General features: G+C 36.8%; 1 pseudogene; it reads right to left on the bottom strand.

Moving 5' to 3' along the window:
• Window positions 1–1,263: 1,263 nt before the first annotated feature.
• Window positions 1,264–25,828, bottom strand: LOC122899140 (annotated as a pseudogene).
• Between the last annotated feature and the right edge of the window lie 359 nt (window positions 25,829–26,187).

The following is a 26,187-nucleotide window of genomic DNA, read 5'->3' as shown; positions in this document are numbered from 1 at the left end:
GATATAGATCTGAAAATAAAACTAAACTAGGATTTAACCTGGAAGTCTGACCTGAGAGTGCCCTACTGAGACCTTCCTAAGCATAGCTTTTATGCTGGAACATCAGGGAGGATAATAACCTGGTTGGTGGGCTTTGGTTCTAGAGCAGGGGGGTGGGTAGAGAGGACACAGGGAATGTCTGGTTGTCACATATTATTTCTATTGCCAACATAGAATTTTAGGCTTTTATTCCCTGCTTGGTAAAAGGCCAGATGTCTTATACTTATCCCTTTCCTACCTTTTCTCCATAAAGCTTATAACTATGGCTTTCCACCGTGCTGAAAGAATTCCTATGTAAGAGAGTAGGTGCTTTATGTCCCATGTTGTTTGTATCATTATGGTCTCTGGCAGATTTGGCCATGGATTATAATGTGAACTTTAATGCTCTTCCCAATCTACATTCTCTCTTTAATTGATTTAATTTAATTAATCTCATTTATTACTTTGGTGTAACTTTTAGGCTATAATTGGAGTAATAATTAAAATGTTATATTTTAAATTTTTTAGTTTTCTTTCTTTATCTGAAAGCAAGGGCAGAAGATAGTACCTTCAGTAATTCTTTCCTATAATAAAAGAAAAAGTACACAGGGAGGAATGGCTTTTTAACTGAAAAGATATATATATATATATATATATATGAATGATTGTATTGAGCTGAAATCAGGAAAAACTGTGGTTTGACAGATGGTTATTGATTTTTATTTACTAGTATTTTCCATGTCAATGAATTATAGTAAACATGAACTTATTCATGTTGTATATATATTAATATATAAGTGGAGACTTTAGGTGAAAGCAATAATATCAGTTTAAACATAAAAGTACCAAGACCAAATTTATTTTTTCTCACGTATTATTTACTTTATTTTTTCTCATGTATTATTCATGTATTATTCACTTACTCTCCTACACTTGAATTTTGACTCTGAAATAGATAATTTTAACTTCTTGACAGAATTTATTGTTCTTGAATTTATTTATTCTTCTTGAATTATTGTTCTAGATAACTTTTGTATCAGATAATCAACATGAATATTATATCAATATAAAAAATCTTTATTCATAATTCTTTATGACAAATAAATAAATAAAACGTTTGAACTTTAATATTAACTTATCAATTTTCCAAGTACCCCTGGACATTTATATTTAATCAAAGTATCCCTTCTAGAACTCTTAAAATTATTTTTATGAATTCATGGTCACAAGAATGAACTTAGAAATTCAGTTTTTTGTTGATATTTTTAAAAATCCTGTTCTAGGTCTTCTTGAAAATTTTTTCTTGTGTATGATACAAATGGTGGCACTTACAATAATACTGACAACTGCTACAGATCCAACCACTAATAACACCAAAGAAGAAATGCTAATTCCGGAATTAGGATGACTTTCATCAGGACCAGGTTCTGCTTGAGGAATAAGTAAAGCTACTTGTGCAATGTTGGATAATTTTGATCTCGAATTGCTTTTATCCACACTTTGAATGGCAATAAATATGTGAGTTGTATTTTCTTCTGAGATATTTCCTGGTTTAAATGCAAAGGTTTCTTTGGAGTTGGCCTCGTTTGGTAACAGATCAGTAGTGTTTACTTGGAGAGCATTATCAAAATTGTCTCTTAGGTCCAGGATACTTCCACTTATTTTTATGATACACTGTTCAGCTAAGAAAAAAAAAATTAGGTATAGCTTAGAAACTGGAGAATATCATGTTAAATTCTTTTTTATCCATTCTCCTCAAAAATGTTTAGCTGTGCAAAGCTTATACTCATGGCCAAAGTCTTACTAATTTTTCAGTGAAAGCTTAATTGATTTTTAAACTCCTAAATGCTATCTTCTTTGTTCAAAAGAAGACACTTTATAATGTGTCATGTTTGATTGATTTGAAAATATCAGATTATAAAATTAATACTTCACTGAGCAGTTAATTAAAAATTCTTCTCCTCCCATCTACGCTTATACCCTTGCTTTTGCCATGAGCACCTTTCACTTAATCAACACTACATGTCATTTCATCCTTACTTTTTCCAACATCAAAATTATCTCCTGGAGCTGTCCATGTTAGACTGATCTCATCCCCCTCAAAGGTGGCCTCAACGTCCATGATTTGACTTGGTGGGTACAGGTCAGGCAAGGGAAGTTTTGAAACATTTGCAATCACAAATGCACCTCCAGATGCTGTTCTAGTGAAACTCTCCACGGCTGTTTGAGTATCCTCATCAATTTCAACTCTTGGTGGGTTCCCTTCAATTTTTCCTGTGTTAAAAATTTGCAGTATTTAATGAGCAAGTCTATACTAGTATTTTTAGAACTAAATGAATTAAATTCCTCATTCTACATTTCCCGGCTCCTCCCCTTTTTTCATATGTAGTGAAATATGAAATATACACAGTCACATTTTACTAAGTTTGGTGACAGAGTCATAAACATCCAATTGGTGGCAGAATTTTTTCTTTAGCATCCTGACCAGGATATTGTGGGATATAATTGGATAACAAATCACTTTAGAATTAAGGCTGCACTGAGGGACGCCTGGGTGGCTCAGTTGGTTAAGCAGCTGCCTTCAGCTCAGGTCATGATCCCAGCGTCCTGGGATCGAGTCCCGCATCAGGCTCCTTGCTCAGCAGGGAGCCTGCTTCTCCCTCTGTTTCTGTCTGCCTGTGCTCACTCTCTCTCCCTCTCTCTCTCTGAAAAATAAATAAAATCTTTAAAAATAAAAAAAAAAGAATTAAGGCTGCACTGAATGGGAATAGTGTTATATAATTCAATATATGTCCTTTAAAAAACAATTACTTTATTTCTCAAATTATCTTCAAGCTAGCAGTAAACTTGGGGAAATTTTTACTGTTTCCCTTTAAACCATTTGTGCCAGGCTTCTCTCTTCCTCCCTGCTACAAGTCTAAGGAATAATACTTCAAGTTATATTCCGATTGCCAACAGAGAACCCCTAAAGGTTATAAGATAAGGGACAAGCTGAAGGAAAGCTAACAAAGAATGCATTCTTTTTTTTTTTTTTTTAAAGATTTTATTTATTTGTTTGTCAGAGAGAGAGGGGGAGAGAGTGAGCACAGGCAGACAGAGTGGCAGGCAGAGGCAGAGGGAAAAGCAGGCTCCCTGCCGAGCAAGGAGCCCGATGCGGGACTCGATCCCAGGATGCTGGGATCATGACCTGAGCCAAAGGCAGCTGCTTAACCAACTGAGCCACCCAGGCGTCCCCAAAGAATGCATTCTTAATCCAAATAGTCATCATCTTACTCTACACATTTTTGCTTTTGACTTACTAAAAACATTCAAAATAAATATTTACTTATTTAGTATCTTTATAAACTGAATCAGGTATCTATGTAACCCGAAAAATAAATTCTGCCACAAGCGTGTATTTAGGTACATAACCTGTTTTTACACACATTAACCTGTTTTTCTTCATCTTGAGTTAGAAATTTGATATATGTTGTTGATGTTGGTTTGGTGCTCCAAACTAATACATAATGGCTGACATTTATTGAGTGTTTGCTAGATGCCAGACCCTATACCAAAGCTTAGGTTATTTCGGAGGCAAACACAGTATGACTGAGAACTTCATTTCAGAAATGAGAAAAACTATACTTTGAGTTGTAAAATTTTCGAAGCTTTAATCATGTTAACTCACAATTATTCAAGCCAGATATCAGATATCATTATTTACCATCCACTACCCAACCTGGTATATGTGCAGCTCTAGTCAGTGGATGCCGTAAGTATTGTGCAGTCACATTTGTCCCTCTGTGAGCCCATACTTTAAAGTTATATCTGCCGTTTTCTGAATAAGCTATAAAATATCTGGAGAACACCCCATAATTCTTGAAAGAATCGGCACATTGTTATAGAAATGAAGGAATAAAGTACTATTGTAAAGAAAAAGAAAAATTGTGCATTTTCTAAGCCAAACATATGGACTTTATAAGCACATCCTCTCAATCAGGCTATTTTGTGGTTGACTCATTAGGGAATATTTCCATTATGCTTTACCAACCAGTATCTTATTAAATTGATATACATTTTTGTTGTATATATGCATATATATATAAATCAGGTACTTATATATGTGTAGTAAATACCTTCACTTTATCAGCTTCTATGCAGACTATTATAGTACTCTTTTTACATATTTTAGCCAAATGGTTTTCTTGCAGCTCTTACCTAAACACACAATTATCTCATCTCCTGTTCAAATCAAAAGGATCCCCACTAAGAAAAAGCATCTGCGTAGGATATAATTCTTACCATAGTCACCTCAAAATGACTTACTTTGACTTCAGCTACTTTTTGTTTTGTTTTGTTTTGTTTTTATATCCTTACCTCTTGCTCTATGATCCATTAACTCCCTGGTCTGGTGATGGAAAACCCCCATTTATTATTAGAATAAACATTTAGGTGAGCTAAGGAATATTGTATCATAAGTATATTTCTTGGTATCAGCAATAGTAGAGTTATTCATCAAATTGCAAACACCTTTCTTGGAGGTTCAACCCTCTAAGACAGCAGTTCTTGAAATGGGATCCTTAGACAAGCACTACCTGCATGCCTCTTGATCATATTAGGAATGCAAATTACTTAGATCTTCGAGGGAAGGGCATAGCATTCTGTGTTATAACAAGCCCTTCAGGTGATTCCTTTGCAGGCTAAACTTTGAGAACTTCTGCTCCAAGTCATTTTTTATCACCAACACTTTCTTAGGTAAAGGCATACCAGTAGCCATCTGGTGAAACCTTGAGAAATGAAACAAGATGCAGCTCAAGTTTTAATGTAGTATGTCAGGGGTTGGGAAAAGAGGAAAACTCAGGAAATAGTTGAGGAAAATATTATTATCCCAGATGATGGCACATAGATGCACCAAAGAACATTTTTACATTCTAAATTTTTCACAGGGCATATGCTAGTTGATGATAGGATTATAAATTGACTGAATTAATTACATTGCAAAAGATACTGATAGAAAATTCTGACAACTCAGAAGGTTATCAGTATGGTAATTTCCTTGCTCACTGCCCTCTCAAAAGAAGGATCAGTTCCCAGAACAATCCAGAGTCTGGGAAAAAGGTACTGTTCACCTATACAGAACAGGGAAACAGAGCATGGCCAACTTTGTGTCTTGTTTTCTGCTTTTCGGACCTGGTATCTGATGCTCTAGAGATATCTGCATCTGTTTTGGTGGTTCTACCTGTCCTTGGGCCTAAGTTCCCGAGACTACATGTTGTACTTTTTTCCAGCTGCTGGGAATTACTCTTACCTGTTTCCCCCTTCTCTGCCAGGGGTTCAAGTTCTATCACTTAACGCCATCTGCTTGCTTGTGTTTCACTCACTCCGCCTGGGCTTTCTTAGTGATTTGTGCCTAAGAAATTCTTGTTCGGAATTCTTGCTGTTCTCAACTTCCTGAATCAGACCTTCCTGACTGATAACAGACATTGGTTGTACAGGTGACAAAATAATACTGACAGAAATAACATTTATTGAGTGCTTACTATATGTAGGACACTTGCTGTGTACTTCATAGGTTTTATGTGGACAGAATTTCCTGCTGGTCCTCCTGTTCATCCATTATTTACATCAATTCTTCTGGTGTCTGTCCTACTGCCCCATACTGCTGCAGGGACCCATAACATATCCTGAGTTATGAAATTACAGACTTATTCATAAAAAACTGTGAATTACCTGCACCGTTATCCAAAAGTTCCAAAACTTCTGTTTTTCCATTATTTGATTCAATAGAAGCAGTCACATTGGCTCCAAGAACTGGCACATTCCCTTGTAGAACTTCTGCATAGACAATCACTGGGCTGGGAAAACTGTTTGTGTCTTTGTTCATTTTAGCATTCACTGTGACTGGAGGCACAGAAGAATTGGCTGCCTGAGAATTTACTGTAATAGCTCATGTTTCTGGGTATGCTTTGGGTTGAAGACTGTAAATCCAAACACCCACCTAAAAATTCAGGAGAAATATAGTAAGTAGTCAAAATCAGGCTTTTCTGTGTTTTCACTATCCAACTCTGAAATAAATTGTATAAGCATGTTACTGAATACACAGGTTTTCGAGAATTTTGAGGGTAAAGGAGGAGAACTGAGGCAGTTTTGACAGGGCATCCTGGCTATTGTCATGCATGATGTCCAAACATTGGGAAATCTCAGCTGGGAAAAATAAGTTTGGGAAAGTTTACCTTGATCTTGGCCTTATTCTTTGACCTCACTGTCCATAGATCCTATGATCTGGTGATGGTAATAAGGAATGACTCTATAGCTATCTAAACACCAACTTGCACAGATTCTCCTTTCATTGCCTCTTTAAAGTTCTTAGCCTACCTAATTTGTTTTCATTCTGTTTTCCCCTAATGTATACATTCTTTCTTCCTTTTTCCTGCTATCATAATTTTGGAGACCACATAGGCATAGGAATTACATTCTATTTTATTATAATTTTGAAGATGATACAAATATTGACACCTATAGTTGTTATAGTAAACAATGTATTTTCAGCATATTTATTTTCACCATAAAACATTTATCTTCACCATAAAACAAATGTGGGAGGAAGCCTAAAAGCTAACTGCTTACCTCTGCAATTCCTGGAATACTGAGACAGGCCATTTTGGGAACTGCATCCCCTGTGAAATTTCTCATTGGTGTTCCATTGGGATCCCAGAGAGAAATAACAGGAGCCTGTCTGGTCCATGTGATGAGAATGTGTCCTTTCCCACAGTGCTATCAATTATTACAGTGCCATTCATCCAAGGATTATTGTTGAGTGTTAATCCTGTACTTTCAAGCTGTTTAAATATATTTTAAAAATTAATGACTGAAGGTGCCTCATTAGCGCAGTAGGTAGCGCGTCAGTCTCATAAAAAATAATGACTGAAGAAGAGTGCAATTTTATTCTGTTTTCATTTTTCATGAAGTTTTTAATTTCTGGCCTGAGAACAAGCTTATATAGTGCATCCTGCTTTAGGCTTGTGATCTCTCTGAAAGCTGACTGGGATGTGACAGTCAGATAGTGTGAAATACAGAGTCTCAGGAAAGGATAGGGTATAAAAAAAGCTTTAAAGCAGGAGAATGGGTTTTAGAGTTGGAGATATGGCCCTATTATTTTTTTGCATTGTCTTGGCAAACACCCACTCAAGTCTTTAGCAGTGAATAGTGCTACAGCCTCAGAGAAGAATTAGCTGTAGGGTATAGGTGTGTGCACATGCGTGCGTGCATGTGTGTGTGTGTGTGTGTGTGTTTTATCCTCAGTTTTATCCATCTAAATGATGAACTATAAAAAAATACTTATTGTGGTGGCTAGAGTATTTGAGTAAAGATACAGTAGAGAGGGGCCTCAAGAGAGACAATCAGGACCAGCAAATAATGAGACAAGGAATCATGGATTTTTCTCCTGATGTGAAATCTTGAATAATTTTCACAAATGAATGAAATGAGTAGCATCAGACAATAAACATGTCCAACAAGAGTGGAAAGGGGACAAACTGTGAGGATTGGAATCCTGTAAAGAGATGTGAAAGATAGGATGTTCTCTGAGAGGAGCTTTGAAGAAAGTTTTTCAAGTCTTTGTGGGTGGCTCTTCATCAACGAAAGCCAAGTCTGTCCAGTGACCAAGAAGGTGCTTTCCCTAAGTGTGTCATTTTAGGAATGATGGGAAGTGTCTTTTCTATTCTAAACCAGTCTTAAACAAAAATATTTTCACACCAGTGATGATAGAAGAGAGTGAATTCTACCACTGAGACATCATTGTAATGACAAAAATCTCAGTCCTATGTGAAGTGAGCATGTGTTTGAGTGGACCAAGTATTATCAAGTTACATCTGAATTGAGTAACTTTTTCAGGTACCCCATGAGGAAAGTCTAAGAAAGTTGGAAGGCTTTGGCTACATGGTAGTACTAGGGGGAAATGACTGAGTAAAGAGTGATATGCAGCGTTTTCTCTATATTTTAGCTGCCACCTTCCAAATTCAGGTTCCCATCTACTCAGATTATTGCAACATACCTCTAACTATTCTCACTATTCTCTCCGAAGACCTATATATCATTTACACAAATCCAGGTTAACATTTCAAAAATTTGTTTTATTTTTGTTATTTCTCTACTTAAGGACCTATAGGCGTTTCAGGTGAGGGGAACAGAAATTTCTGCCCTTTCCACATCATTTAGAAAGCCATTCTTGAAACTTTGAGTGTATTCTGCATGCATGTGCCTCCTTTCTGGATGATATCCCATATTTCGCTCTTACTTTTAAAACCCCTTTGGAGTATTCCATTTTAATGTCCCACCATCCACTCAAAACCCAAGGTTAAAATAGAGCCGAAAATATTAGCCTCAAAATCACTTCTCCCTGTTTACATGTCAATTTTATCAGTGTTTTCTCAGTCATCCAGACTGAAACCTTCAGAAATGAACTTTATTCTCTTTCAGTTTATTCTCCATACACTGCCAAGCTAGATCTCAGAGCAATTTTTAAACTACTTCCAGGGTGAGGCTGCAAACCCAACTTCCAAACCGATCTGTACATATTGTCTTAACTCTGAATCTTATACCTTCTTACTCTTCATTGTTGGAGAATAGAGGAAAATAGATTTGTTTTGGTGATCCTGGCAAGTTGTAATGTGGAAAGTGACTTGGTGAACTGGAAGGTGAAATTACATGATACACACTTGGTAGGAATGCATATTGATAGAAATAATTTTATAAAAATATTTTGAAGGAAACAGGCTGTGTTGACATTTTACATGAGATGTGAATGAAGAAGGAAGTTGTCAAAATTTTTTAATCTAAATAGAAAATGGTGGTATTGTTGAAACACAAATGAGAAAAGAAGTAGAGTTCAGAAGAGAGATGAATAAAATAAAAAGTCAGTGATCTCTCAATGTGGTTTTAATTTGAATCTCCCTGAGGGCTAATGATGATGAACATTTTTTCATGTGTCTGATAGCCATTTGTATGTCTTGATTGGAGAAGTGTCTGTTCATATCTTCTGCCCATTTTTTGATGTGTTTGCCTGTTTCGTGTGTGTTGAGTTTGAGGAGTTCATTATAGATCCTGGATATCAACCTTTTGTCTGTACTGTCATTTGCAAATATCTTCTCCCATTCCGTGGGTTGCCTCTTTGTTTTTTTGACTGTTTCCTTTGCTGTACAGAAGCTTTTGATTTTGATGAAGTCCTAAAAGTTTATTTTCGCTTTTGTTTCCTTTGCCTTTGGAACTTGAAAGAAGTTGCTGTGGCTGATATCAAAGAGATTACTGCCTATGTTCTCCTCTAGGATTCTGATGGATTCCTTTCTCACGTTGAGGTCTTTTATCCATTTTGAGTTTATCTTTGTGTATGGTGTAAGAGAATGGTCGAGTTTCATTCTTCTACATATAGCTGTCGAGTTTTCCCAGCACCATTTATTGAAGAGACTGTCTTTTTTCCACTGTATATTTTTTCCTGTTTTGTCGAAGATTAATTGACCATAGAGTTGAGGGTCCATATCTGGGCTCTCTAATCTGTTCCACTGGTCTATGTGTCTGTTTTTATGCCAGTACCATGCTGTCTTGGTGATCACAGCTTTGTAATAAAGCTTGAAATCAGGTAACGTGATGCCGCCAGCTTTATTTTTGTTTTTCAACATTTCCTTAGCGATTTGGGGTCTCTTCTGATTCCATACAAATTTTAGGATTATTTGCTCCAGCTCTTTGAAGAATGCCGGTGGAATTTTGATCGGAATGGCATTAAAAGTATAGATTGCTCTAGGCAATATAGACATTTTAACAATGTTTATTCTTCCGATCCAAGAGCATGGAATGGTCTTCCATCTATTTGTGTCTTCTTCAATTTCTTTCATGAGTGTTCTGTAGTTCCTCAAGTATAGATCCTTTACCTCTTTGGTTAGGTTTATTCCCAGGTATCTTATGGTTCTTGGTGCTATAGTAAATGGAATCGATTCTCTAATTTCCCTTTCTGTATTTTCATTGTTAGTGACATCACCTTACACCAGTTAGAATGGCCAAAATTAACAAAACAGGAAACAACATGTGTTGGAGAGGATGTGGAGAAAGGGGAACCCTCTTACACTGTTGGTGGGAATGCAAGTTGGTGCAGCCTCTTTGGAGAACAGTGTGGAGATTCCTCAAGAAATTAAAAATAGAGCTTCCCTATGACCCTGCAATTGCACTCCTGGGTATTTACCCCAAAGACACAGATGTCGTGAAAAGAAGGGCCATCTGTACCCCAATGTTTATAGCAGCAATGGCCATGGTCGCCAAACTATGGAAAGAACCAAGATGCCCTTCAACGGATGAATGGATAAGGAAGATGTGGTCCATATACACTATGGAGTATTATGCCTCCATCAGAAAGGACGAATACCCAACTTTTGTAGCAACATGGACGGGACTGGAAGAGATTATGCTGAGTGAAATAAGTCAAACAGAGAGAGTCAATTATCATATGGTTTCACTTATTTGTGGAGCATAACAAATAGCATGGAGGACAATGGGCGTTAGAGAGGAGAAGGGAATTTGGGTAAATTGGAAGGGGAGGTGAACCATGAGAGACTATGGACTCTGAAAAACAATCTGAGGGGTTTGAAGTGGTGGGGGGTGGGAGGTTGGGGTACCAGGTGGTGGGTATTATAGAGGGCACGGACTGCATGGAGCACTGGGTGTGGTGAAAAAATAATGAATAATGTTTTTCTGAAAATAAATAAATTGGAATAAATAAATAAATAAATAAATAAAATCTTAAAAAAAAAAAGTCAACCCAAAACAATAATTAATATTCACAATGTTATAAATTTTGTTTATTCTACTACGTTTAAGAAGGCACTGAAAACATGTGGTCCATTTTCATTCAGTCTCTGTACCCAAGATAACATCTACCCTGCAGTTCATCAGGAAATTTTGTTGTTATTTAGATTTTTTCCATCTGGCCCCTACCCCCATCCCAAAGCCTATGCCCTGGTTTCATGGATTTCCCACTATCTCTCCACTATCACCCAACATGATTTTTTTGCTCATGACCTGATCATCTTCTCTCACTCCTCCTGTCTCCAGAAAAAGTAAACACCTTGTTCAAGGCCCAGCTCAGAAGTCACCTCATCTTTCATTCCTTCTTTCTCTCTGTACAAACCTGGGAGAATTTATGGTTCCTCTGCTCACATAGTGCCTTATTTCTATATATTTCTCCTGTCATGAAGGAATGTTATCTGATTATGCTATTTGATTAGTAGTTTTATATGTCTCTCCAGCCAGCTGGACTGTGAGCACCTTGTGAACAGAGATCAGGTCTGGTTTGACCCTGGTTCCAAGGTCTTGCAGAGCACCTACAGGGCAAGAGCTTGAGAGAAATCATTATAAGCCTTTACACTTATGCATTGCTATCAAAGGACTTATATATATGGGTCATATTTCACCTGTTATAGCACTCATCTCTATGATGGCTTGATCAGCAGATGGTCCCAAAGCAATCAAATGAATGATAGCCCCACTTTGTTTCACTTCATCAGTACAGTTCTTTGCAGAGTTATCCTCCCCATCAGTCAGCAAGACAATTTCAGATCCATCTATTTGAGGGTATACTTCTCTAATTACCTGCAGATATAATCAGAGCATAACTATTGGTGTTCCTAGACCAAAAGACTTACAGGATACTAGAAAAAATGTGCGGAGAAAATAAAAGTGTGCAGAAAAGAAGAGATAGCATCTGTTTTAAATAATAGAATCTACAATCAACAACTTTTAGGAGAACTTAAACATGATTTTATTTTCTGTCTGTCTGCTGCAGGGGATGTTTGCTCAAATGAAGTTATGTGGGTGCAGGTTAAATGACAATGACATTTCAGTCTGAGGACTCAGGTCAATCAGATACCAAAAATATAACTGCAGAATGTAGCATTAAATAGTTCTCTGCTTTCTCTGACCAGACTACACTCTAACAAGACTTTAGTGTATAAAATTTATTGCATATACAGCTAGGTGCCTTAAAACTCCACCTCTACTTTTTTTTTTAAATTTCTTTTCAGCATAACAGTATTCATTGTTTTTGCACCACACCCAGTGCTCCATGCAATATGTGCCCTCCTCAATACCCACCATCTTAATACCCTCCAGCTCTACTTTTAAAAAAGGTTAATGATTTCAAATTAGGGAACCTTTAGTATGTTTATAAAGAAAAGATATGGAAAGTTCTAAACAGGTCAAGATTAGGAATCTTGTTATATAACTTTTATTTTACCTCTAGTAGTAATGAGCACAAAACTAAGAATATTAGTGGTGCTCAGAGAATACATTAATTTTATTTATTGAAATTGAGTTCTATTTGTGGCTTGAACCCATTTCTTATAAAGCCAAATAGTCTGAAACTCAGAGTGCTGAATCTGGGTGCCTATAAGAGAGGATAAAAAGAATTTATTCTTGGTTATAAACAAATGACAGATTATCAGTGGCTTTCATGAACTTGGAGTGGAGGTGTGTGTAGATTTTCAGAAGAGGGTTTGGATAATGAGCACTGAGTATTATATAAAACTGATGAATCATAGACCTGTACTTCTGAAACAAATAATATATTATATGCTAATTAATTGAATTTAAATAAATAAAAAAATAAAAGAGTGAATTTAGATATTCCTAATAAAGCTGGTGTCAGGGAACAAAGTGACCAGACTCATCATAATTTTTGCATGTTTTTAGGTGAACAATGGCTTTTATATATTGTAATATATGTGAAATATGCTCTGACATACATTAAAATCAGACTAAAAGATAGAAAATGCTTTATACATTTATTGCATTTATACAGCATTCCCATCACACTCCCCTACATGTCTGAGTGAAATATATATTTATGAATATATAATGAATATATATATATAAATATATATGAATATAATTATGAATCTTATTTTTATCCAAATATACATGACCATTGTCATTATTATGACATTTGTGAAACATATATTTACTATATAATATTTTTCTGTATACATAAATACAGCATTTTATTTAATCTTCATAATAGTACTATGAAATAGGCATTCGTGTTTTCTTATATTTTATAGATAAGTCACTGGGAGTCCAAAGAGATTGCAAACTTTGCCTAAGATCACATAGTAGTAGGTGGTAGAGCCAGTACTCTGATGTTAAAATTCATGTTCTGACCAGTATTCTTGACCCTAATCATGACTAACAGCCCCTGCTACATCTGCTTTGATAAACTTCAGTTTTCCCCAGCTGAGTGTCATAGAAACTGAAATGAAGATTGGCCCAAAGTGGAATCATACCATATAACTCACTTCATTGTCTTAGGAGTTGTCAAGTTTTGCTGCCCAAACATACATATTTATTTAATATTTATTGAATACCAACTACTTTGTGGTAACAAAACAAGCCCTGACTTGATTTGGTTTATACTCTAGTGGCATTTTAATAGTCATTTATTTACCCATCAGTTTATTCATTGATTTACTGATCCATTAAAAAAATCATTCAATAGTTTTTTTCTATAAGCTTAGTCCTGTGCTTCTTTGTATTAGTCATGTTAAAATTAGGCAGTATGTACGTGTGGCAGCGTTTAACATAAAAATGTCCTAATCATAAAAAAAGAAGAAACTACAGTTTGGCTATTATGGACATTGCTGCTATGAGCATTGGGATGCAGAAGGGAACAGAGAGGGAAACAAACAGTGAGACCCTTGAATCCAGGAAACAAACTGAAGGTTGTGGAAGGGGAGGTGGGTGGGGGGATGGAGTAACTGGCTGATGGACATTAAGGAGAGTTCTTGATATGATGAGCACTGGGTGTTACATACAACTGATGAATCATTGAACATTATATCAAAAATTAATGACATATTATACACTGGCTAATAGAATTTAAATAAAAAAGAATCTAGGTGAATGGATTATGAGGTACAAACTTTAAGTCATAAAATAGATAAGTGATGGAGATATAATGTACAGCATACGGAATACGGCTACTAATACTGTAATAATTTTGTATAGTAACAAGTAGTTAACTAGACTTTTCATTTTATAATGTATAAAAATATCAAATCACTATGAAACTAGTAAGGTATTATATGCAAACTAAACCTTATTTTTTAAAAAAAGAACAAACTACATTTGCAATATGGTTTGCACCTGAAATGTTGATCTAATTCCAGCACAGATGGAAGTTCCTCCATTAGCTTCTGTAGTTAAGCTCTCCAAGAAGTTGTTTCTTTCCTTGCTGCTTATTATTTGGATTAGATTTCTTTTAATGTTGGCAGTACTATCAAAGTGCACCATTCCCACCCAGGATCTATTTTCAATGGTCTGCAGCAGGAAATGTTTTGTTGCTTGATTCATTCGATTCAGGCGATTAAAACCCTGAATAAAAAAGATCAAGAAAAACAACCAAAGCGTTTTCATTTGGGAAATAATAGCAGATTATGTAAAATGAGTGAATAATATTTGTTGTTAATTTTTTACCAGTAGTAATTAGTGTTATTAAAGAACACAATTTTCTTTCAATTGATAAAACTGAAAAATATAGTTATACATATTAGGGAACACTTATGGCATAGTAAGGAACATAGGCTTTAACTAAGGTATTCTTGGCTGCTAAGCACCCAAATTAGAGGTGGAGGATGGGGGGGGTTGGGTTGGAATTGGGGGGTGGTGACTCACACCTTAGAGACTGCCTAATAACTCCTGGGATCCTCTGTTCCATTTGTGTCAAGATGAAAACGCTCCCCAGATCCCACAGTATCAAACCAGACTATCAAGGACTCCATCTAGAGACTGAAATCCCCCTTCCACTTGGGGACTTCCCAAAAGATGAAACTTACTCCAGCTGCAATCTGAGAGTGTCAGTACCTCTCTCCCCCCATTTCCTCTTCTGCTCCTAACCTCTCCTCACCACTTCCCTACCAATGGATTAAATGGAATTAATTGGAATTAATTACCAAAGAACTCTTTAAAACTCACATCCCTCTTTCCTAGGTGAATGCCCAGGATGTAAGCCCTTTCATGCGTTTGTCTTTTTCAGTCCCTCATCACCAACTGATCTGTGGTACCCCCCACCCCCAACACAATCCAAATTTCCCTCTGAACTACCTAGAACAAAGTCATCATGAAAAACTGCTCTTACATCTCCATCTTTGAGGGCTTTCTCTCTACCCCTTTGTTTTAGCCTTAAACTTATCTCTACCCGTATCTTGTCCGAAGGAGGTTGCTCATCTTTTCCCAATAAGGAGCTTCCTCTCTCCCCAGCAACACTTCCTAGAACAAATCTATGGATAGGTTCCCAGCATTCTGATGCTCTTTCTGAAACTCTGCTATTGTGGATTATTTCATTAAACTGTATCATCTTCTGTGCTTTTCAGTAACCACCCAGGCCCCTTTTGTTAGAAGACATTTCTCTTGATCCTTAGCACGCTCTGTTCTGCCTCAAATGTGCCATCCTTCAGGGTACCTTATCACATATGTCCACTCATTTGTAGTCCATTTCAGCAATTATTTACTGAGTGCTTATACATGATAAACTCTGTTTCAGGCAAAAGGAATGCAAAGATGAAGAGAACACTGCTTCAAGTCCTAGAGGAGTTCCTAATCTAGTGGGAGAGAAATGTGTAATTTCAATATAATATATGGAATAAAGGTTTTGCTTCAAGTCCTAGAGGAGTTCCTAATCTAGTGGAAGAGAAATGTGTAATTTCAATATAATATATGGTAATAAAGGTTTGCACAGGTCATTGTGGGCAACCGGCAAAAGGACCATTAGTCCAGCCTAGAGCCCAATATGTATGAGTTAACCAGATAATGGGGAAGAGAGAGAAAATTTTCAACTCTGAACTCTTTAAGGATATGAGTTCTATTCCTAGAGCCCCTGCACAGAGCCTTCCATTCACTGAATGATAGAAGAAGGAATGAATGGCTGAATCTGACTGTATCTTCATTATAGTGATGCTTTTTGTCTGTGTCTTTGGGTATAAAGAGGTCATTTATATAGATTATGCAAATAGGATAAAGCCATATTAACAATTCTCCTGGTTGATCTTGTTCCTTGACTTGGAATGGAGTTCAGGGGCCCTAATACACTCTCTCCTCATGTCTATTAAGTATTTCCAGTAGAAAGCATGTCCATGTTAAAAATCTTTAGTTCTGATCCTAAGGCTTCACTAAAGGGTCTAAAAGTGCCTCTCAATAAACTCTCCATTTTCTGGAGCTGGATCTTGGGTTAGGACTTTTTAACTCTATTGCCACACTTCGTCATTTACAATATTCACTGCCCATCTTGAGATCATCATTGTAGGAGGTGATAGTACTTAGGCAACTTAGAACACACAATTCTCTCTAAGCACACAATTCTTTCTCTGATCTTCAGCAGTGAGAAGACAGGTGGAGGGGTGGTGCCACCAAAGATGATGTGTTTTTAAAACCTCACAATTGCTGATCACCTCCCATGTACTTCTGGAACTGCACATTTTGTTTTGTAGGCTTGGAGCTCCTCTGCTATGGTTTTCTTTATTACAGAATTCAACAACCTATAAGGTTAATAAAGTGAAAGAAACTTTTTATATACAATGCATTTAAGATTCAATAACAAATCTGAAAAACAAAAAATATGTTTGGTAAATATATCATTTATTTAATGAAATAAGATTTGTTTAAGCAATCATATAATAGTAACAGATTTTGAATAATTGTAATAATAACTAACAGTAGCTAGCTAACACTAGTTAGCTAACAGTAGTTGTGCTTTCCATAGGCCAGTTAATATTTAAAGAACTCTATTATTAATATGTCTAATTTATCAGGTAACCTGCACAAATATTTTATAAAGATGATAACATGTCCTTTGAATATAAATATGTGCTGTTAAATTACAGTTGGCATATTTACAGAATTAATACCTTGCATGAACATTATGGATGCCTTTTCAGTTTGTTCTTTATCAGGGAAGAATTGACAATCTTTTTCATACAGTTTTGTCTCAGAATCAATCCTGCATGCTCTAATTGTACAACTGTTTCCGTGACACTTATAAACTCTGTTTATACCAGTAATGCCTGTGGAACATCTGAAAATATATAACAATCAGTCTTTGAGGCAACCTAACAATTAAAATTTTTGAAAATCTTAAGTAGTCTTTCTATCAAGGTTTTTAATAATGACCTGTATATCAAGACCTTTCTTCTTATTTATGTACCATACACATCCTATTTTTGACAGCAACACTTAAGTGTTCCTACCAGAGCAATTTTCTGTTTTTCAGGAAATTGCAGAAAGAAATTTTAAGTGGGATGTCTAGTATATGCAAAGGCTGAGTTTCCTGTTGTGATTAAAGCTGCTGCTGTCCTGTTAATAATAATGGTTGGAGACTCCCCTTTTCCAAACTTCTCTTCTGGAGGCCTTGTGATGATAAATGCACTGTTGGCACCTGGAAGGGGCAACTTGTGAAAACATTTACTCTTGGTACTACCTCAGCTTGAAGTTCTTTGTAGAATTCTTTTCAAAGAAGTTATCTCCAAACGAATATGATATGACATAGCTACAAGTGTTTTGGTTTTTCAGGGATATTTTGATCCAAAGTGAAATGTGGCTTAAAGGAAAGATTGAGGTACTGCCCAAGACAGTAGTCTTTACTGATAGGGACATTTTTGACATAAGTGCTATTGCATGGATTTGGCCGCAGGTTGTAGTGCTTATGACATATATGCTGGAATGTGAATGTATCCCATCTTTTCAATGTGTTTCCAGTTCAAATTTAAGAAGCAATTACTAGATTTCATTCAGTCATTTAGGGAGTCTCCTAAATATGTGTATGCTTCTATTGTCCCAGAACTCATTGAACATAATGATATCTGTGTTAACAACCATGATGACTATTCTATAGCAGAGACTAGACATTTAGGGGGAATATGATATAAACAAATGTAATCAATGTAATACTTCTTAAATACATGTGCTAAAACTGGTGGAACAATAGAGCAGATGAATGGCCTTCAATGAACTCAAGTATCTTTCAGTTTATACTTTTTCTGATAAGTCCGCAGACCCAACAGGGCATCTAAGATTGATTAAGCTGATGGTATTTAATTTAAACCAACTATCAAAAATCATTTTTCTCTCTTGATCTCAGAGCTAAGAGGCTCATCTATGATTAACCATGATATTTTTAGATCAGTATTTTTAAATGAACTTTACAAATCCCAAGAAATCCTTATCTGCCCCTTTGAAGATTGATTTTTAATTTAGTGTGCATTTACTACTATTTATTAGCCATTTTTTTGTTCTTATGTAGTATAAATAATTTTGACTTGGCATATACTATACAACCCCTTATACAGAATACAATTTCAGCATACATGAGTTCTGGCAGCTATGGTAGAGAGGTATAAAAATATGCCAAATTGGCTACCAAAGGCTCTTGAAGTTATGTGTATTTTAAATAGATAAGTAGTTATAGTAAGGTATATTTTCAAAAAAAGAAGGAGAGAAAAATAAAGAAAGAAAAAAAAAAAACAGAAGAAGGAAACCCAGAAAAGCACTCTTTGGTGACATCACATCTATTATCTGCAATGGGATTAAAAAAAAGAATGATTGGCATTGAAAAGAAATCAACCTAAGGAAATTAAGAAGTTATAACTTAAAGTAATTAAGAAAATTTAAATGGTTATGCCTTGTTGCTTCGATTTTTTTTTTTTTTTGACTTAGCACTGTAGAAAGGTGCATCTTCATTGTATTCATCAAACACTCCCCAGTGGAGATGGGCCCACTCATGGACAGTCTATCTGTAGAAAAACATTTCAAATAAATGACCATAATTCAAGTGACAAAATTGTTCCTCAAATATTTTAAGAAAGTTTTCAGTAAAAAATTATATTTAGGTTTTAGGTTTTCTAGGCAAATGGAACCAGATTAATAAGTTTGAAATTGTAACTCTCAGTATGGGAGGAGAAAGCCCTCATATCAGTGACTGCAACAGGGATTTGGTGCATGGCAGGTTGCCCTGCCTCCTGTGCCCACTTTAGTTTATTAAGAGAGTAGATTCAGGTTCTTTCATCACAAACATAAAATAAAATAAAAGAAGATAAGATAAAATAAAATGGAAAAGATACGTAACTATGTGAGGAGATATGTTAATTTGCTTGACTATAGGGCTCTGTTTTCTCAATCAAGGCATCTGCCGATGGGATTGGAAAGAGTAGTTGTAGAGCTTTTTTTTTTTTTTAAGATTTTATTTATTTATTTGACACAGAGAGAGATCACAAGTAGGCAGAGAGGCAGGCAGAGGAAGAGGGAGAAGAAGGCTCCCTTCTTGATCCCAGGACCCTGACACCAGGACCTGAGCCGAAGGCAGGGGCTTAACCGACTGAGCCACCAGGCGCCCCAAGAGTACTTATAGACCTTGAGAAAAACAGAAGTTTGAAAATAGCTGCTAAGGGGAATGAGAAAGGGACCCAAGAATAAGTAAGTTCAAATATTGTTGGGTAGATTTGAGAGCTTCCCTGAGCTTGGAAAACCTATTTATATAATAATGGCATTAGTTTTATAATTTTCTTTCACAGTCTTGGAAATTCATTAACAGGAGCCAAAGGAAACTGGCCAGAAACTCCGTACAGAGGATTTGGCAAGTTGAATGAAACATAAGGATATGAATGGTGAGGGAATTGAGGTATTTACACTTATAGTTGAAATGACTGATTTTGCTGGATATACCAGCTAGGAAAGAGCCTATAAATTAGAAAGGTGCAAAGGATTAGAGGTGCCAAGGAGAACAGACATGATCACGCTCAAGTTTGAGGGACAGATAAGATTGAGGTGGGATAGGATGATAGAGCTTGTAAGTTAGGGTGGGGAACAGGTCCAGGTGACAGTAAGGACCAGGGCTAGCTGAACATTTGACAGAGACAAGAGACTTACTATGTGCTCATTGAAAGGTAATGGGAGAAGGAGATTTTAGGATTTAGGAAGGTTTCCTCTGAATGTTACATGTGAGTTGAACCTTCCTTTAACAATGATTTGTATCAATATGCTTTAGTGCATTTGAACCAATAATTTTTTTTTCCAATTTATTTATTTTCAGAAAAACAGTATTCATTATTTTTTCACCACACCCAGTGCTCCATGCAAGCTGTGCCCTCTATAATACCCACCACCTGGTACCCCAACCTCCCACCCCCCCGCCACTTCAAACCCCTCAGATTGTTTTTCAGAGTCTATAGTCTCTCATGTGAACCAATAATTTTAACTTTTAGATTGAACTAGATGAAATTGTCATTTTTCTAGGTTAGAGTGATCACTTACAGACAGTTCATCTGGCTAAACCAAATAGGCTGAATGATAATATCAGCAACTAACAGCCTGTGAGTCTTTTCTTTTGGCCAAGAACTGGCATCCTGACTCTTTCTAGCTCGCCTTACATTTGTCTTCCATGGAAGCAGCTGGTGACTGATTAATATCCAGCTGTGGAGAACTAAAAAATTTAAATCTAAAAAGTAAGCCTTAAAAAATGTATTGTTGTCCTGTGTTCAAATTTCTATAGACATTGTTCTGACTACAGTTATATAGATCATCTAACTCAGTGTTTACAACAATTCCACAAGGCAGGAAACATTCTATTTACTGTCTTATAGGAGGTAAGAACAGAGAAAATAGGTCATTTGCCCAAGGTCACACACAATTGATAAGTCAGGATTTGAACCTAGAGACTCTGACTCCAAGGCCTGTAAGCTTAACGTGGATTCAAAGTTGCATGTTAGAATCATTTGCAAAGCATGTATTTTGCAAATTCCTACCTGATGGTCCATATTCATTTTGTTTTTTTCCCAAGGATGAAGTCAGGGTTGAAATGAATGTATTCTCCTTTTTCTTCACAAGCTGTGAAGTAGATGTATATGGTTCATCTCTACCTGGGAAGGTAGGTGGTGCAACTAATACATCAGCCTGAAAATGTTTAAAAATATTTTTAAAACATCAGAAATAGAAACATTTGGTTAAATGTTCTAAAACATTTAACTCTAAACCAGTCAACGTACTGCAAAACTGGGGATCATCAGAAAATATAATTTTTTAAGAGAAGCGTTTTGCCTCTTACGTGTTTGTAGCTTTCATGTTTTGGCCTCTTTCTTGTATTGTGGGTTTTCCTTCCAGTTGTTAGGAATTAGTATTGATACATTTTTGAAAAAAAATCTTTTTTCTGTGGCTTCAAAGAGGTAGGTAGAAGCTGTAGTCATCATATCCTATTATAAAAGGAAAAAATACACGAGATGGCCAAGTAACAGTGGATTAAATGAATAGGGCTTTATTACAGACATTTCCCAATTTAAGAGTGGATAGTTAAAGCATCTGACAAGTGAGCAGGATCTCTGCTACAGTTCCCACTCTGTTAACTGTCAGTCCAAAAATACATCTTAATCTTATACATTAAAGGCTTTGATTTTTCTATAACCCTTCACAAAAGGCAAATGCTTTTGTTTGATGTTAAGAAAAATGATGTAAAGTGACATAGAATTTTTTTTCCTTTTTAGAGAGAGTGAGAGTGCATGTGTGTGAGCATTGGGGGTTGGAGGGACAAAGAGACAGGGAGAGTGAGAATCTTAAGCAGGCTCCATGACCAGCATGGACCCCCTCACAGAGCTCAACCTCACCACCCTGAGATCATGACCTGAGTTAAAATCAGGAGTCAGATACTTACTTGACTAAGCCACCCAACTACCCCTACAAAGGCCTAGACTATAGAGTCATCTATTTGGTTCTAATATTGGCATTAGCAACTCCTGGGTAATAGAGTTTGGCCAGTTTAACACTCTGAGGCTAGTTTCTTTATCTTTTAAATGGACTATTACAACCTTTCTTTAACGTGAACATAACATGAAATGAGTTATATAGTACCCTACACATAGGCAGTCAAAAAACTGGTTGGTATCATTACCATTAATAAGTCTTAATAGAGAGCAGCCTTAGCTGATGCAAGCTGAAACAGTCTGTAGAGAAGGGACATAAGAGATTTTTCATTATACTCTTACTCTCCAGGACAGGCAGCTGGATTTGGGGCTGGGGGGTAGAGTGATAGAAAAATTCATAGGAGATACAGAGCTTTTTAGAGCAGCTGAAAATATCACTTTATACTCTTCAGTATCCTGAACCCCAAAGTGTAATGATTGATAAGGGAGATAGTAGGGGAAATACATGGATGAATGTTCTTAATGGTGATCTATTCTACATAATCAAAACCACCAAATAACAGAGGGATCCAGGGTGCTGGATGACAATATCAAACTCTTCGTCTTGATGGCAATATCCCATAACAGTGTTGTTTCCTTCAGGATGGGCTCTTCTCCTCCATGATGCTTCCTGACCTGACACAAGCCCACAGTAGAATTATTGTTCCTCAGGAACTCCAGGGCTCTCTGTCTTGTTCTCTTGAAGAGAGTCCAGTATGCTGACTCATATTTATCAGCAAACTGATTGGGTTCAGAGCCATGGGATCAGTCAGAAGCCAGAGTGCCGAGAACTAAAGGTCCAAAGAATTGGAGTTAGGAAAGCTAAGAGTTAAGAAAGGGGCTTCAGGGACGCCTGGGTGGCTCAGTTGGTTGAGCAGCTGCCTTCGGCTCAGGTCGTGATCCCAGCGTCCTGGGATCGAGTCCCACATCAGGCTCCTTGCTCGGCAGGGAGCCTGCTTCTCCCTCTGCCTCTGCCTGCCTCTCTGTCTGCCTGTGCTCGCTCTCTCTCTGACAAATAAATAAATAAAATCTTTAAAAAAAAAAAAAAGAAAAGAAAGGGGCTTCAGAGATCTGCTGAAGTAGATTGGGAATTACTTCATCACTGACCTAAAGTGGATGAATCAATTCTTTACCTGTTCCTTAAGAATGCCTTTCCTCATTTTTTGTTTTGGAATATTTAGATATCAGCCAGTTGTCACATTTTCCTTGGAGCAATTGTTATCTATTCTTCTATGAGATAAAAAATATATATGGTGATTTGAGTTGTGGTACAGACTGGAAAAGTAGGTTGCTGTATACAGTTGTGTGGGTTGTGCATTGCATAACTCCAAGGGATTACATTTACTTTGTAGTATCCTTAGCTCTGTGCAACTGCCTTGGGTAGTGGTATATTCTCAAGTCATTGAGGGATTTTACAGACCCCTGTGTCAGATGACTATGATCCCTTAGGCATGGTAGGGTGCCTAATAATTGTTCTCACAGGCTTTCTGAGCAAAATTTCTATAATATTCTTTCAAAATTCCTTCTCAGAATTCCTATAATATCCTAATCAGATCAAAGATCATTAGTATTATTATATTACTATATTTCAAAAAAATAAGTACTTTTAAACCAAAAAGACACATGAATAAAAGGAATAAGGAAAATTGACAACTGACATCTCAGATCATGAGTTATAAGTTCAGCATGAATCTTACTATGGTCAGATAATATCCCCAAAGTAAGTTATTGTCCTCAAGTTGGTTCACAGTTAGAAAAAGGAGTAGTTTTTGTTACCTTATATAAGCCAGAACTCAAGCCCAGATTGGTCAGCCTTCAAAGCCTATGGATTGGATCTCAGATGTAATCGTGTGCTACTTAATGTAACCTTAGAAAAATTATTTACTTCTCCAACTACCAGTTTTCTCTTCTGTATAATGTGGATGAGAGATTTTCACAAGGTTGCCTCATAATATAAATGCAAAGACTCTGTAGAGGGTTGGGAAAAATGTCAGGAAACATTGTGTAATCCAGAGGCATGTCTAACTACTAATAATTGAACTTTTACTTGTGGTGTTCAGTAGAAGACATTTTAATAAGCTTTTTCTCCCTATAAATAATTCTTTCAAATACTGATTTCAATGCTCAGAAAAGTTTGAAACTGACTGATTATTCCTGAATACTAAGAAGCCATCATTCAGAATCAGTTAAATTAACTGCTATTCAAGCCTGTGCTCTTCAGTAAAGAAATCTTTATATTTCCCTGGAATTCAGAAGTTATCAATAAATGAATACCACTATGCTTCAAGAGTTTATTCAGAGTAAGTAATAAGTGGCAGCCATAGAGTCACCTGCTCACGACCCAGGTCAAGCCCATCAGCTTCTGATGGGTAGCAACACACACACAAAAGGCTAAATCAGTGAGCCTAAGGATACACTAGTGGAGGAATTGAATGTAAGGAATTAGTAACTGTTGATATTAGGGACAGGCAGAGCTAATTTGCGTGACTGTAACACCAATCTCTTTATTACGTGAAAAGCTATAATTAGAAGAAACTTTAGAAATCAAATTCTTTGGTGTAGTCTTGAAGACTTTCCCTTCTCCATCTGCACTTCCTAATGTACTCATTTAGTCTCATGGCTTTAAATCTCATTCTACACACTGATGACCCCCCAATTTTTATCTCCACCCACATTTCCCCCTTGAATTCAGATTCCTATCTCCATCTATATGGATGTCTAATAAGCATCTCAAATTCAAGATGCTTCATAAAAGTCCTGATCTCCCACCTGCTATTTTTTTCCCATTTACAGTCTTCACCTTTTCAACTGATGATAATTCCATCCTTCTTAATGTTCAAGCCAAAACCCTTGAAGTCTTCCTTGAGTTCTATTTTTCCCTTCTCTCCCCCATGCTAAACCATCAGCATTTGCTAAACCATCAGCAAATCTGTCTATGATATACCCTCAGAATATGTTCAGAATAATACCACTTTAATGATCTCTAGCACAATATCCCTATTCCTGGTCACCACCACTTCTCACCTACAGTAACTTCCTACCTGGTGTCCCTCCACACCTCTGTGCTGTAATAGAACCATACAGGATGAATGATAAGTAGAAGCCCTTTACAGAATTTCTTCAACACTGCAGTCAGAGTAATACCAGAAAATGCATGAAAGAGCATACCCCTCCTCTTCCCAGAATCCTTCCATGGATTCTCATGGCACCCAGAAGAAGAAAAGCCCAAGTCTTTCCAGTGGTCTGGGCCTCCTGTGTCTCCCATGTTCAGCTCTCCCCATCCTTCTTTTTTGCCATCATCTCCTGCTGGTCACATCAAGCATGCTTACTGCACCTACTGTTCCTTCTTCCAGGTTTTCAGTGGGTTCTTCCCTTACTCATCTCAGATTGCCACTCAGATATCACCATCAACAATGAGTCCTTTCCTGACTGCCATACATGAAACAGTAACCCACATTAACCTCCCACCCAGCCCCACCAGCACTGCCTATTCCCCTTTGCTGATTTACTTTCTCCATGGCAACGTACTACCATCTGACATGCTATATTTTGCATGTTTTTATTACCTATATTATATAAAAAGAATGTGTACTGCATGAGAGCAAATAATTAATTAGGGCAAGGAATTAAGTCACTCTTTCATCTCCCTGCCATGTCCTAAGTATTCATTAAATCAGTGTTCAAGGAACAGATGAATTCAATTGCTCATTGAATACAGATGAAGAAACTGAGGATCAGGGAGGCTCTGTGCCTTGTCAAACAGGATAGAACCCGACCTTGAACTTCCAATTTCCTCTGTCATTCCAACATTATTTTTACTGTACCATGCTGCTTTTAAGCTTCTTGCAGCCTTCAGATGTTTCCATAATTATTAACAACGTTTTTCCTTCTCCACAATTCAAATAGAAACCCTATTTCTTTCTTACCTTTATCTGTTCAATTATTTTTCCATCTTCCAGCACTCGAGGGTCTGTAGCAAAGATAATGCCTTCATAGCCTTCCCTCAGCTGAATGAGGGAAGTATTGGACTCCTGCAGCAGGTATAGGACTAAGAGGAAGACAAAACTTAAGAACCCCATTGTTCCTGCCAAGGAGTTCCTGGCCCCAAAGTTGGTTTGTTCAAAGGCTTTTCTTTCACTTTGTTTCTCTCTCATGTAAAGGCCAATGTTATAATATGTAGCAAAATGTTTGACTTCAGTTTACACAGTCATTTTATTGCATATTACTGTAAAAGTGACCTAACGCAGAGATCTGATTTTTTAAAAAGATTTTATTTATTTATTTGTCGGAGAGAGAGAGAGAGAGTGAGTGTGCACAAGTACAGGGAGCAGCAGACAGAGGGAGAGGCATGCTCCCCGCTGAGAAGGGAGCCCAAGGCTGCCTGGAACCCAGGACCCTGGGATCATGACCTGAGCCAAAGGCAGATGCTTAACCAGCT

The sequence above is a fragment of the Neovison vison genome, chromosome 2 (assembly GCF_020171115.1).
Source record: "Neovison vison isolate M4711 chromosome 2, ASM_NN_V1, whole genome shotgun sequence".
NCBI lineage: Eukaryota > Metazoa > Chordata > Mammalia > Carnivora > Mustelidae > Neogale > Neogale vison.
This window is presented reverse-complemented; position numbering and strand designations above follow the sequence as displayed.